The sequence below is a fragment of the Pseudophryne corroboree genome, chromosome 11 (assembly GCF_028390025.1).
Source record: "Pseudophryne corroboree isolate aPseCor3 chromosome 11, aPseCor3.hap2, whole genome shotgun sequence".
NCBI classification, from domain to species: domain Eukaryota; kingdom Metazoa; phylum Chordata; class Amphibia; order Anura; family Myobatrachidae; genus Pseudophryne; species Pseudophryne corroboree.
Genome location: NC_086454.1, coordinates 64450625 through 64465799, shown reverse-complemented (window position 1 = coordinate 64465799; position 15175 = coordinate 64450625). Strand labels below are relative to the sequence as shown.

Below are 15175 nucleotides of genomic sequence, written 5' to 3'. Positions count from 1 at the left end.
TCACCGCTTTCCAGAATACGCACACAGCTGAAAACCTCTTACGGCAACTGAGGAAGATCATCGCGGAATGGCTTACCCCAATTGGACTCTCCTGTGGATTTGTGGCATCGGACAACGCCAGCAATATTGTGTGTGCATTAAATATGGGCAAATTCCAGCACGTCCCATGTTTTGCACATACCTTGAATTTGGTGGTGCAGAATTTTTTAAAAAACGACAGGGGCGTGCAAGAGATGCTGTCGGTGGCCAGAAAAATTGCGGGACACTTTCGGCGTACAGGCACCACGTACAGAAGACTGGAGCACCACCAAAAACTACTGAACCTGCCCTGCCATCATCTGAAGCAAGAAGTGGTAACGAGGTGGAATTCAACCCTCTATATGCTTCAGAGGTTGGAGGAGCAGCAAAAGGCCATTCAAGCCTATACAATTGAGCACGATATAGGAGGTGGAATGCACCTGTCTCAAGTGCAGTGGAGAATGATTTCAACGTTGTGCAAGGTTCTGATGCCCTTTGAACTTGCCACACGTGAAGTCAGTTCAGACACTGCCAGCCTGAGTCAGGTCATTCCCCTCATCAGGCTTTTGCAGAAGAAGCTGGAGGCATTGAAGAAGGAGCTAAAAGGGAGCGATTCCGCTAGGCATGTGGGACTTGTGGATGCAGCCCTTAATTCGCTTAACAAGGATTCACGGGTGGTCAATCTGTTGAAATCAGAGCACTACATTTTGGCCACCGTGCTCGATCCTAGATTTAAAGCCTACCTTGGATCTCTCTTTCCGGCAGACACAGGTCTGCTGGGGTTGAAAGACCTGCTGGTGACAAAATTGTCAAGTCAAGCGGAACGCGACCTGTCAACATCTCCTCCTTCACATTCTCCCGCAACTGGGGGTGCGAGGAAAAGGCTCAGAATTCCGAGCCCACCCGCTGGCGGTGATGCAGGGCAGTCTGGAGCGACTGCTGATGCTGACATCTGGTCCGGACTGAAGGACCTGACAACGATTACGGACATGTCGTCTACTGTCACTGCATATGATTCTCTCAACATTGATAGAATGGTGGAGGATTATATGAGTGACCGCATCCAAGTAGGCACGTCACACAGTCCGTACTTATACTGGCAGGAAAAAGAGGCAATTTGGAGGCCCTTGCACAAACTGGCTTTATTCTACCTAAGTTGCCCTCCCACAAGTGTGTACTCCGAAAGAGTGTTTAGTGCCGCCGCTCACCTTGTCAGCAATCGGCGTACGAGGTTACATCCAGAAAATGTGGAGAAGATGATGTTCATTAAAATGAATTATAATCAATTCCTCCGCGGAGACATTGACCAGCAGCAATTGCCTCCACAAAGTACACAGGGAGCTGAGATGGTGGATTCCAGTGGGGACGAATTGATAATCTGTGAGGAGGGGGATGTACACGGTGATATATCGGAGGGTGAAGATGAGGTGGACATCTTGCCTCTGTAGAGCCAGTTTGTGCAAGGAGAGATTAATTGCTTCTTTTTTGGGGGGGGTCCAAACCAACCCGTCATATCAGTCACAGTCGTGTGGCAGACCCTGTCACTGAAATGATGGGTTGGTTAAAGTGTGCATGTCCTGTTTTGTTTATACAACATAAGGGTGGGTGGGAGGGCCCAAGGACAATTCCATCTTGCACCTCTTTTTTCTTTTCTTTTTCTTTGCATCATGTGCTGATTGGGGAGGGTTTTTTGGAAGGGACATCCTGCGTGACACTGCAGTGCCACTCCTAGATGGGCCCGGTGTTTGTGTCGGCCACTAGGGTCGCTAATCTTACTCACACAGCTACCTCATTGCGCCTCTTTTTTTCTTTGCGTCATGTGCTGTTTGGGGAGGGTTTTTTGGAAGGGACATCCTGCGTGACACTGCAGTGCCACTCCTAGATGGGCCCGGTGTTTGTGTCGGCCACTAGGGTCGCTAATCTTACTCACACAGCTACCTCATTGCGCCTCTTTTTTTCTTTGCGTCATGTGCTGTTTGGGGAGGGTTTTTTGGAAGGGCCATCCTGCGTGACACTGCAGTGCCACTCCTAGATGGGCCCGGTGTTTGTGTCGGCCACTAGGGTCGCTAATCTTACTCACACAGCTACCTCATTGCGCCTCTTTTTTTCTTTGCGTCATGTGCTGTTTGGGGAGGGTTTTTTGGAAGGGACATCCTGCGTGACACTGCAGTGCCACTCCTAGATGGGCCCGGTGTTTGTGTCGGCCACTAGGGTCGCTTATATTACTCACACAGCGACCTCGGTGCAAATTTTAGGACTAAAAATAATATTGTGAGGTGTGAGGTATTCAGAATAGACTGAAAATGAGTGTAAATTATGGTTTTTGAGGTTAATAATACTTTGGGATCAAAATGACCCCCAAATTCTATGATTTAAGCTGTTTTTTTAGTGTTTTTTGAAAAAAACACCCGAATCCAAAACACACCCGAATCCGACAAAAAAAATTCGGTGAGGTTTTGCCAAAACGCGTTCGAACCCAAAACACGGCCGCGGAACCGAACCCAAAACCAAAACACAAAAATTTCAGGCGCTCATCTCTACATAAGAAAATTATGCAGGAATAAGGTTTAACCTATATAAAGGGCTCTGCTGTAAAAATTTTTTAACTGCATCCCATATCAGTTTAACAAAGCCCAAGAAATGTCATAGACTTTAATTATCTAAACATAAATCATTTTAACCTATACTTGTGAGCTAATCCACCATCATGGGGAATAAAGCATTTGCAAAATAAATTCTAGATAGTAGTATTGACATTGCATGTTCAAATATCAAGACACTTGCTCATGTTTACCATCTTAAAGTAGACTTCTTGATTTGACTTATTCATTTTGGCCATTTTTGTGTCTGCTTCACTTGCTGGTTTATGAAGCAGTATTTGTAAAAATGCCTCTACTACCTAAAGAGCATTGTGATGACGAGGATGGGATTTGAACCCACACATGCAGAGCACAATGGACTAGCAGTCCATCGCCTTAACCACTCGGCCACCTCGTCTCACTGGTACGCTCTTTGGCAAACTTTCCAACACCACTTGTTATACTTCAAAGTCAATTCTTTATGTTCTTGTAGATTGTGTCATTTTCACAATCACGAGCTTGATAGTAAGTCGACTTTCAACCATCCTTGGCTTTAGGACCATTTATTTAATTTTAACCGATACTTGTGAACAAATCCACCATCATCCACCTCACAAACAAAAATGATTTTTAATACTTCTGGCCAATAACATGAACTTCTCTGTAAAAGTAATGTATTATTTTTCACTAAATGTGTTCTATGCTTGTCTTTAATGAAGTGACAGACTATGTTACATGAGTTACAGTAATTTCAAATCTCTGCAAATATTACAAACATCACCATTTAGAGTTTGCTGTCACTGTAATGTAAACAAGAAAATTATGCAGGAATAATGTTTAACCTATATTAAGGGCTCTGCTGTAAAAATTTTTAACTGCATCCCATATCAGTTTAACAAAGCCCAAGAAATGTCATAGACTTTAATTATCTAAACATAAATCATTTTAACCTATACTTGTGAGCTAATCCACCATCATGGGGAATAAAGCATTTGCAAAATAAATTCTAGATAGTAGTATTGACATTGCATGTTCAAATATCAAGAAACTTGCTCATGTTTACCATCTTAAAGTAGACTTCTTGATTTGACTTGTTTATTTTGGCCATTTGTGTGTCAGCTTTTGTAGCAGTGTTTGTAAAAATGCCTCTTCTACCTAAAAAGCATTGTGACGACGAGGATGGGATTTGAACCCATGCGGGCAGAGCACAATGGATTAGCAGTCCATCGCCTTAACCACTCAGCCACCTCGTCTCACCGGTATGCAATGTAGCAAACTTTCCAACACCACTTGTTATACTTCAAAGTCAATTCTTTATGTTCTTGTAGATTGTGTCATTTTTACAATCACGAGCTTGATAGCAAGTCGACTTTCAACCATCCTTGGCTTTAGGAACATTTATTTAATTTTAACGGAAACTTGTGAACAAATCCACCATCACCCACCTGATTTTTAATACTTCTGGCCAATAACATGACCTTCTCTGTAAAAGTAATGTATTCATTTTCACTAAATGTGTTCTATGCTTGTCTTTAATGAAGTGACAGACTATGGAACATGAGTTACAGTAATTTCAAATCTCTGCAAATATTACAAACATCACCATTTAAAGTTTGCTGTCACTGTAATGTAAACAAGAAAATTATGCAGGAATAAGGTTTAACCTATATAAAGGGCTCTGCTGTAATCATTTTTTAACTGCATCCCATATCAGTTTAACAAAGCAAAAGAAATGTCATAGACTTTAATTATCTAAACATAAATCATTTTAACCTATACTTGTGAGCTAATCCACCATCATGGGGAATAAAGCATTTGCAAAATAAATTCTAGATAGTAGTATTGACATTGCATGTTCAAATATCAAGACACTTGCTCATGTTTACCATCTTAAAGTAGACTTCTTGATTTGACTTGTTCATTTTGGCCATTTTTGTGTCTGCTTCACTTGCTGGTTTATGAAGCAGTATTTGTAAAAATGCCTCTTCTACCTAAAGAGCATTGTGACGACGAGGATGAGATTTGAACCCATGCGTGCAGAGCACAATGGATTAGCAGTCCATCGCCTTAACCACTCGACCACCTCGTCTCACTGGAAAGCAATTTGACAAACTTTCCAACACCACTTGTTATACTTCAAAGTCAATTCTTTATGTTCTTGTAGATTGTGTCATTTTCATAATTACGAGCTTGATAGCAAGTCGACTTTCAACCATCCTTGGCTTTAGGAACATTTATTTAATTTTAACCGAAACTTGTGAACAAATCCACCATCACCCACCTCACAAACAAAAATGATTTTTAATACTTCTGGCCAATAACATGACCTTCTCTGTAAAAGTAATGTATTAATTTTCACTAAATGTGTTCTATGCCTGTCTTTAATGAAGTGACAGACTATGGTACATGAGTTACAGTAATTTGAAATCTCTGCAAATATTACAAACATCACCATTTAGAGTTTGCTGTCACTGTAATGTAAACAAGAAAATTATGCAGGAATAAGGTTTAACCTATATTAAGGGCTTTTCTCTGCTGTAAAAATTTTTAACTGCACCCCATATCAGTTTAACAAAGCCCAAGAAATGTCATAGACTTTAATTATCTAAACATAAATTATTTTAACCTACACGTGTGAGCTAATCCACCATCATGGGGAAATAAAGCATTTGCAAAATAAATTTCTTGATAGTAGTACTGACATTGCATGTTCAAATATCAAGACACTTGCTCATGTTTTCCATCTTAAAGTAGACTTCTTGATTTGACTTGTTTATTTTGGCCATTTTTGTGTCAGCTTCACTTGTTGGTTTATGAAGCAGTATTTGTAAAAATGCCTCTACTACCTAAAGAGCATTGTGAGACGAGGATGGGATTTGAACCCACGCATGCAGAGCACAATGGACCAGCAGTCAATCGCCTTAACCACTCGGCCACCTCGTCTCACAGATACGCAGTTTGGCAAACTTTCCAACACCACTTGTTATACTTCAAAGTCAATTCTTTATGTTCTTGTAGATTGTGTCATTTTCACAATCACGAGCTTGATAGTAAGTCGACTTTCAACCATCCTTGGCTTTAGGACCATTTATTTAATTTTAACCGATACTTGTGAACAAATCTACCATCATCCACCTCACAAACAAAAATGATTTTTAATACTTCTGGCCAATAACATGAACTTCTCTGTAAAAGTAATGTATTATTTTTCACTAAATGTGTTCTATGCTTGTCTTTAATGAAGTGACAGACTGTTACATGAGTTACAGTAATTTCAAATCTCTGCAAATATTACAAACATCACCATTTAGAGTTTGCTGTCACTGTAATGTAAACAAGAAAATTATGCAGGAATAATGTTTAACCTATATTAAGGGCTCTGCTGTAAAAATTTTTAACTGCATCCCATATCAGTTTAACAAAGCCCAAGAAATGTCATAGACTTTAATTATCTAAACATAAATCATTTTAACCTATACTTGTGAGCTAATCCACCATCATGGGGAATAAAGCATTTGCAAAATAAATTCTAGATAGTAGTATTGACATTGCATGTTCAAATATCAAGAAACTTGCTCATGTTTACCATCTTAAAGTAGACTTCTTGATTTGACTTGTTTATTTTGGCCATTTGTGTATCAGCTTAACCACTCAGCCACCTCGTCTCACCGGTATGCAATGTGGCAAACTTTCCAACACCACTTGTTATACTTCAAAGTCAATTCTTTATGTTCTTGTAGATTGTGTCATTTTTACAATCACGAGCTTGATAGCAAGTCGACTTTCAACCATCCTTGGCTTTAGGAACATTTATTTAATTTTAACGGAAACTTGTGAACAAATCCACCATCAGCCACCTGATTTTTAATACTTCTGGCCAATAACATGACCTTCTCTGTAAAAGTAATGTATTCATTTTCACTAAATGTGTTCTATGCTTGTCTTTAATGAAGTGACAGACTATGGAACATGAGTTACAGTAATTTCAAATCTCTGCAAATATTACAAATATCACCATTTAAAGTTTGCTGTCACTGTAATGTAAACAAGAAAATTATGCAGGAATAAGGTTTAACCTATATAAAGGGCTCTGCTGTAAACATTTTTTAACTGCATCCCATATCAGTTTAACAAAGCACAAGAAATGTCATAGACTTTAATTATCTAAACATAAATCATTTTAACCTATACTTGTGAGCTAATCCACCATCATGGGGAATAAAGCATTTGCAAAATAAATTCTAGATAGTAGTATTGACATTGCATGTTCAAATATCAAGACACTTGCTCATGTTTACCATCTTAAAGTAGACTTCTTGATTTGACTTGTTCATTTTGGCCATTTTTGTGTCTGCTTCACTTGCTGGTTTATGAAGCAGTATTTGTAAAAATGCCTCTTCTACCTAAAGAGCATTGTGACGACGAGGATGGGATTTGAACCCATGCGTGCAGAGCACAATGGATTAGCAGTCCATCGCCTTAACCACTCGACCACCTCGTCTCACTGGAAAGCAATTTGGCAAACTTTCCAACACCACTTGTTATACTTCAAAGTCAATTCTTTATGTTCTTGTAGATTGTGTCATTTTCACAATTACGAGCTTGATAGCAAGTCGACTTTCAACCATCCTTGGCTTTAGGAACATTTATTTAATTTTAACCGAAACTTGTGAACAAATCCACCATCACCCACCTCACAAACAAAAATGATTTTTAATACTTCTGGCCAATAACATGACCTTCTCTGTAAAAGTAATGTATTAATTTTCACTAAATGTGTTCTATGCCTGTCTTTAATGAAGTGACAGACTATGGTACATGAGTTACAGTAATTTGAAATCTCTGCAAATATTACAAACATCACCATTTAGAGTTTGCTGTCACTGTAATGTAAACAAGAAAATTATGCAGGAATAAGGTTTAACCTATATTAAGGGATTTTCTCTGCTGTAAAATTTTTTAACTGCACCCCATATCAGTTTAACAAAGCCCAAGAAATGTCATAGACTTTAATTATCTAAACATAAATTATTTTAACCTATACTTGTGAGCTAATCCACCATCATGGGGAAATAAAGCATTTGCAAAATAAATTTCTTGATAGTAGTACTGACATTGCATGTTCAAATATCAAGACACTTGCTCATGTTTACCATCTTAAAGTAGACTTCTTGATTTGACTTGTTTATTTTGGCCATTTTTGTGTCAGCTTCACTTGTTGGTTTATGAAGCGGTATTTGTAAAAATGCCTCTACTACCTAAAGAGCATTGTGATGACAAGGATGGGATTTGAACCCACGCATGCAGAGCACAATGGACTAGCAGTCCATCGCCTTAACCACTCGGCCACCTCTTCTCACTGGTACGCAATTTGGCAAACTTTCCAACACCACTTGTTATACTTCAAAGTCAATTCTTTATGTTCTTGTAGATTGTGTCATTTTCACAATCACGAGCTTGATAGTAAGTCGACTTTCAACCATCCTTGGCTTTAGGACCATTTATTTAATTTTAACCGATACTTGTGAACAAATCCACCATCATCCACCTCACAAACAAAAATGATTTTTAATACTTCTGGCCAATAACATGAACTTCTCTGTAAAAGTAATGTATTATTTTTCACTAAATGTGTTCTATGCTTGTTTTTAATAAAGTGACAGACTATGTCACATGAGTTACAGTAATTTCAAATCTCTGCAAATATTACAAACATCCCCATTTAGAGTTTGCTGTCACTGTAATGTAAACAAGAAAATTATGCAGGAATAATGTTTAACCTATATTAAGGGCTCTGCTGTAAAATTTTTTTAACTGCATCCCATATCAGTTTAACAAAGCCCAAGAAATGTCATAGACTTTAATTATCTAAACATAAATCATTTTAACCTATACTTGTGAACTAATCCACCAGCATGGGGAAATAAAGCATTTGCAAAATAAATTCTAGATAGTAGTATTGACATTGCATGTTCAAATATCAAGACACTTGCTCATGTTTACCATCTTAAAGTAGACTTCTTGATTTGACTTGTTTATTTTGGCCATTTGTGTGTCAGCTTTTGTAGCAGTATTTGTAAAAATGCCTCTTCTACCTAAAAAGCATTGTGATGACGAGGATGGGATTTGAACCCATGTGTGCATAGCAAAATGGATTAGCAGTCCATCGCCTTAACCAGTCAGCCACCTCAACTCACTGGTATGCAAGCTGGCAAACTTTCCAACACCACTTGTTATACTTCAAAGTCAATTCTTTATGTTCTTGTAGATTGTGTCATTTTCACAATCACGAGCTTGATAGCAAGTCGACTTTCAACCATCCTTGGCTTTCGGAACATTTATTTAATTTTAACTGATACTTGTGAACAAATCCACCATCATCCACCTCACAAACAAAAATGATTTTTAATACTTCTGGCCAATAACATGACCTTCTCTGTAAAAGTGATGTATTAATTTTCACTAAATGTGTTCTTTGCTTGTCTTTAATGAAGTGACAGACTATGTTACATGAGTTACAGTAATTTGAAATCTCTGCAAATATTACAAACATCACCATTTAGAGTTTGCTGTCATTGTAATGTAAACAAGAAAATTATGCAGGAATAAGGTTTAACCTACATTAAGGTTTTTTAACAGCTGTAAAAAAAATTAAACTGCACCCCATATCAGTTTAACAAAGCCCAAGACATGTCATAGACTTTAATTATCTAAACATAAACTTTGTTAACCTATACTTGTGAGCTAATCCACCATCATGGGGAAATAAAGCATTTGCAAAATAACTTCTAAATAGTAGTATTGACATTGCATGTTCAAATATCAAGACACTTGCTCATGTTTACCATCTTAAAGTAGACTTCTTGATTTGACTTGTTTATTTTGGCTATTTTTGTGTCAGCTTCACTTGCTGGTTTTTGAAGCAGTATTTGTAAAAATGCCTCTTCTACCTAAAAAGCATCGTGACGACAAGGCTGAACTTTTGAACCCATGCTTGCAGAGGACAATGGATTAGCAGTCCATCGCCTTAACCACTCGGCCACCTCATCTCACTGGTATGCAATCTGGCAAACATTCCAACACCACTAGTTATACTTCAAAGTCAATTCTTTATGTTCTTGTAGATTGTGTCATTTTCACAATCACGAGCTTGATAGCAAGTCGACTTTCAACCATCCTTGGCTTTAGGAACATTTATTTAATTTTAACCGAAACTTGTGAACAAATCCACCATCACCCACCTCACAAACAAAAATGATTTTTAATACTTCTGGCCAATAACATGACCTTCTCTGTAAAAGTAATGTATTAATTTTCACTAAATGTGTTCTATGCTTGTCTTTAATGAAGTGACAGACTATGGTACAAGAGTTACAGTAATTTCAAATCTCTGCAAATATTACAAACATCACCATTTAGAGTTTGCTGTCACTGTAATGTAAACAAGAAAATTATGCAGGAATAAGGGTTAACCTATATTAAGGGCTCTGCTGTAAAAAATTTTTAACTGCATCCCATATCAGTTTAACAAAGCCCAAGAAATGTCATAGACTTTAATTATCTAAACATAAATCATTTTAACCTATACTTGTGAGCTAATCCACCATCATGGGGAATAAAGCATTTGCAAAATTAATTCTAGATAGTAGTATTGACATTGCATGTTCAAATATCAAGAAACTTGCTCATGTTTACCATCTTAAAGTAGACTTCTTGATTTGACTTGTTTATTTTGGCCATTTGTGTGTCAGCTTTTGTAGCAGTGTTTGTAAAAATGCCTCTTCTACCTAAAAAGCATTGTGATGATGATGCGTGCAGAGGACAATGGATTAGCAGTCCATCGCCTTAACCACTCGGCCACCTCGTCTCACTGGTATGCAATCTGGCAAACTTTCCAACACCACTTGTTATACTTCAAAGTCAATTCTTTATGTTCTTGTAGATTGTGTCTTTTTCACAATTACTAGCTTGATAGCAAGTCGACTTTCAACCATCCTTGGCTTTAGGAACATTTATTTAATTTTAACTGATACTTGTGAACAAATTCACCATCATCCACCTCACAAACAAAAATTATTTTTAATACTTCTGGCCAATAATATGACCTTCTCTGTAAAAGTAATGTATTAATTTTCACTAAATGTGTACTTTGCTTGTGTTTAATGAAGTGACAGAATATGTTACACGAGTTACAGTAATTTGAAATCTCTGCAAATATTACAAACATCACCATTTAGAGTTTGCTGTCACTGTAATGTAAACAAGAAAATTATGCAGGAATAAGGTTTAACCTATATTAAGGGCTTTTCTCTGCTGTAAAATTTTTTAACTGCATCCCATATCAGTTTAACAAAGCACAAGAAATGTCATAGACTTTAATTATCTAAACATAAATTATTTTAACCTATACTTGTGAGCTAATCCACCATCATGGGGAAATAAAGCATTTGCAAAATAAATTCTAGATAGTAGTATTGACATTGCATGTTCAAATATCAAGACACTTGCTCATATTTACCATCTTAAAGTAGACTTCTTGATTTGACTTGTTTATTTTGGCCATTTTTGTTTCAGCTTCACTTGCTGGTTTATGAAGCAGTATTTGTAAAAATGCCTCTTCTACCTAAAGAGCATTGTGACGACGAGGATGGGATTTGAACCCATGCGTGCAAAGCACAATGGATTAGCAGTCCATAACCTTAACCCCTCAGCCACCTTGTCTCACTGGTATGCAATCTGGCAAACTTTCCAACACCACTTGTTATACTTCAAAGTCAATTCTTTATGTTCTTGTAGATTGTGTCATTTTCACAATCACGAGCCTGATAGCAAGTCGACTTTCAACCATCCTTGGCTTTAGGAACATATATTTAATTTTAACCGAAACTTGTGAACAAATCCACCATCACCCACCTCACAAACAAAAATGATTTTTAATACTTCTGGCCAATAACATGAACTTCTCTGTAAAAGTAATGTATTAATTTTCACTAAATGTGTTCTATGCTTGTCTTTAATGAAGTGACAGACTATGTTACATGAGTTACAGTAATTTCAAATCTCTGCAAATATTACAAACATCACCATTTAGAGTTTGCTGTCACTGTAATGTAAACAAGAAAATTATGCAGGAATAAGGTTTAACCTATATTAAGGGCTCTGCTGTAAAAAATGTTTAACTGCATCCCATATCAGTTTAACAAACCCCAAGAAATGTCATAGACTTTAATTATCTAAACATAAATCATTTTAACCTATACTTGTGAGCTAATCCACCATCATTGGGAATAAAGCATTTGCAAAATAAATTCTAGATAGTAGTATTGACATTGCATGTTCAAATATCAAGAAACTTGCTCATGTTTACAGTCTTAAAGTAGACTTCTTGATTTGACTTGTTTATTTTGGCCATTTGTGTGTCAGTAGCAGTATTTGTAAAAATGCCTCTTCTACCTAAAAAGCATTGTGACGACAAGGATGGGATTTGAACCCATGCGTGCTGAGCACAATGGATTAGCAGTCCATCGCCTTAACCACTCGGCCACCTCATCTCACTAGTATGCAATTTGGCAAACTTTCCAACACCACTTGTTATACTTCAAAGTCAATTCTTTATGTTCTTGTAGATTGTGTCATTTTCACAATCACGAGCTTGATAGCAAGCCGACTTTCAACCATCCTTGGCTTTAGGAACATTTATTTAATTTTAACCGATACTTGTGAACAAATCCACCATCATCCACCTCACAAACAAAAATGATTTTTAATACTTCTGGCCAATAACATGACCTTCTCTGTAAAAGTAATGTATTAATTTTCACTAAATGTGTTCTATGCTTGTCTTTAATGAAGTGACAGACTATGTTACATGAGTTACAGTAATTTCAAATCTCTGCAAATATTACAAACATCACCATTTAGAGTTTGCTGTCACTGTAATGTAAACAAGAAAATTATGCAGGAATAAGGTTTAACCTATATAAAGGGCTCTGCTGTAATCATTTTTTAACTGCATCCCATATCAGTTTAACAAAGCAAAAGAAATGTCATAGACTTTAATTATCTAAACATAAATCATTTTAACCTATACTTGTGAGCTAATCCACCATCATGGGGAATAAAGCATTTGCAAAATAAATTCTAGATAGTAGTATTGACATTGCATGTTCAAATATCAAGACACTTGCTCATGTTTACCATCTTAAAGTAGACTTCTTGATTTGACTTGTTCATTTTGGCCATTTTTGTGTCTGCTTCACTTGCTGGTTTATGAAGCAGTATTTGTAAAAATGCCTCTTCTACCTAAAGAGCATTGTGACGACGAGGATGAGATTTGAACCCATGCGTGCAGAGCACAATGGATTAGCAGTCCATCGCCTTAACCACTCGACCACCTCGTCTCACTGGAAAGCAATTTGACAAACTTTCCAACACCACTTGTTATACTTCAAAGTCAATTCTTTATGTTCTTGTAGATTGTGTCATTTTCACAATTACGAGCTTGATAGCAAGTCGACTTTCAACCATCCTTGGCTTTAGGAACATTTATTTAATTTTAACCGAAACTTGTGAACAAATCCACCATCACCCACCTCACAAACAAAAATGATTTTTAATACTTCTGGCCAATAACATGACCTTCTCTGTAAAAGTAATGTATTAATTTTCACTAAATGTGTTCTATGCCTGTCTTTAATGAAGTGACAGACTATGGTACATGAGTTACAGTAATTTGAAATCTCTGCAAATATTACAAACATCACCATTTAGAGTTTGCTGTCACTGTAATGTAAACAAGAAAATTATGCAGGAATAAGGTTTAACCTATATTAAGGGCTTTTCTCTGCTGTAAAAATTTTTAACTGCACCCCATATCAGTTTAACAAAGCCCAAGAAATGTCATAGACTTTAATTATCTAAACATAAATTATTTTAACCTACACTTGTGAGCTAATCCACCATCATGGGGAAATAAAGCATTTGCAAAATAAATTTCTTGATAGTAGTACTGACATTGCATGTTCAAATATCAAGACACTTGCTCATGTTTTCCATCTTAAAGTAGACTTCTTGATTTGACTTGTTTATTTTGGCCATTTTTGTGTCAGCTTCACTTGTTGGTTTATGAAGCAGTATTTGTAAAAATGCCTCTACTACCTAAAGAGCATTGTGAGACGAGGATGGGATTTGAACCCACGCATGCAGAGCACAATGGACCAGCAGTCAATCGCCTTAACCACTCGGCCACCTCGTCTCACAGATACGCAGTTTGGCAAACTTTCCAACACCACTTGTTATACTTCAAAGTCAATTCTTTATGTTCTTGTAGATTGTGTCATTTTCACAATCACGAGCTTGATAGTAAGTCGACTTTCAACCATCCTTGGCTTTAGGACCATTTATTTAATTTTAACCGATACTTGTGAACAAATCTACCATCATCCACCTCACAAACAAAAATGATTTTTAATACTTCTGGCCAATAACATGAACTTCTCTGTAAAAGTAATGTATTATTTTTCACTAAATGTGTTCTATGCTTGTCTTTAATGAAGTGACAGACTGTTACATGAGTTACAGTAATTTCAAATCTCTGCAAATATTACAAACATCACCATTTAGAGTTTGCTGTCACTGTAATGTAAACAAGAAAATTATGCAGGAATAATGTTTAACCTATATTAAGGGCTCTGCTGTAAAAATTTTTAACTGCATCCCATATCAGTTTAACAAAGCCCAAGAAATGTCATAGACTTTAATTATCTAAACATAAATCATTTTAACCTATACTTGTGAGCTAATCCACCATCATGGGGAATAAAGCATTTGCAAAATAAATTCTAGATAGTAGTATTGACATTGCATGTTCAAATATCAAGAAACTTGCTCATGTTTACCATCTTAAAGTAGACTTCTTGATTTGACTTGTTTATTTTGGCCATTTGTGTATCAGCTTAACCACTCAGCCACCTCGTCTCACCGGTATGCAATGTGGCAAACTTTCCAACACCACTTGTTATACTTCAAAGTCAATTCTTTATGTTCTTGTAGATTGTGTCATTTTTACAATCACGAGCTTGATAGCAAGTCGACTTTCAACCATCCTTGGCTTTAGGAACATTTATTTAATTTTAACGGAAACTTGTGAACAAATCCACCATCAGCCACCTGATTTTTAATACTTCTGGCCAATAACATGACCTTCTCTGTAAAAGTAATGTATTCATTTTCACTAAATGTGTTCTATGCTTGTCTTTAATGAAGTGACAGACTATGGAACATGAGTTACAGTAATTTCAAATCTCTGCAAATATTACAAATATCACCATTTAAAGTTTGCTGTCACTGTAATGTAAACAAGAAAATTATGCAGGAATAAGGTTTAACCTATATAAAGGGCTCTGCTGTAAACATTTTTTAACTGCATCCCATATCAGTTTAACAAAGCACAAGAAATGTCATAGACTTTAATTATCTAAACATAAATCATTTTAACCTATACTTGTGAGCTAATCCACCATCATGGGGAATAAAGCATTTGCAAAATAAATTCTAGATAGTAGTATTGACATTGCATG

General features: G+C 36.6%; 10 non-coding genes across 10 annotated transcripts; all 10 read right to left on the bottom strand.

Moving 5' to 3' along the window:
* Positions 1-2933: 2933 nt before the first annotated feature.
* On the bottom strand, positions 2934-3015 carry TRNAS-GCU (transfer RNA serine (anticodon GCU)). Its single transcript has one exon. It is a non-coding gene; the product is annotated as a tRNA-Ser (tRNA).
* Positions 3016-3768: 753 nt separating this feature from the next.
* Positions 3769-3850, bottom strand: TRNAS-GCU (transfer RNA serine (anticodon GCU)). The gene has a single exon. It is a non-coding gene; the product is annotated as a tRNA-Ser (tRNA).
* Positions 3851-4604: 754 nt separating this feature from the next.
* TRNAS-GCU (transfer RNA serine (anticodon GCU)) lies at positions 4605-4686 on the bottom strand. Its single transcript has one exon. It is a non-coding gene; the product is annotated as a tRNA-Ser (tRNA).
* A 772-nt stretch (positions 4687-5458) lies between these two features.
* TRNAS-GCU (transfer RNA serine (anticodon GCU)) lies at positions 5459-5540 on the bottom strand. Its single transcript has one exon. It is a non-coding gene; the product is annotated as a tRNA-Ser (tRNA).
* A 1476-nt stretch (positions 5541-7016) lies between these two features.
* Positions 7017-7098, bottom strand: TRNAS-GCU (transfer RNA serine (anticodon GCU)). Its single transcript has one exon. It is a non-coding gene; the product is annotated as a tRNA-Ser (tRNA).
* A 773-nt stretch (positions 7099-7871) lies between these two features.
* Positions 7872-7953, bottom strand: TRNAS-GCU (transfer RNA serine (anticodon GCU)). The gene has a single exon. It is a non-coding gene; the product is annotated as a tRNA-Ser (tRNA).
* Positions 7954-11236: 3283 nt separating this feature from the next.
* On the bottom strand, positions 11237-11318 carry TRNAS-GCU (transfer RNA serine (anticodon GCU)). The gene has a single exon. It is a non-coding gene; the product is annotated as a tRNA-Ser (tRNA).
* A 748-nt stretch (positions 11319-12066) lies between these two features.
* On the bottom strand, positions 12067-12148 carry TRNAS-GCU (transfer RNA serine (anticodon GCU)). The gene has a single exon. It is a non-coding gene; the product is annotated as a tRNA-Ser (tRNA).
* Positions 12149-12915: 767 nt separating this feature from the next.
* On the bottom strand, positions 12916-12997 carry TRNAS-GCU (transfer RNA serine (anticodon GCU)). The gene has a single exon. It is a non-coding gene; the product is annotated as a tRNA-Ser (tRNA).
* Positions 12998-13769: 772 nt separating this feature from the next.
* TRNAS-GCU (transfer RNA serine (anticodon GCU)) lies at positions 13770-13851 on the bottom strand. The gene has a single exon. It is a non-coding gene; the product is annotated as a tRNA-Ser (tRNA).
* Between the last annotated feature and the right edge of the window lie 1324 nt (positions 13852-15175).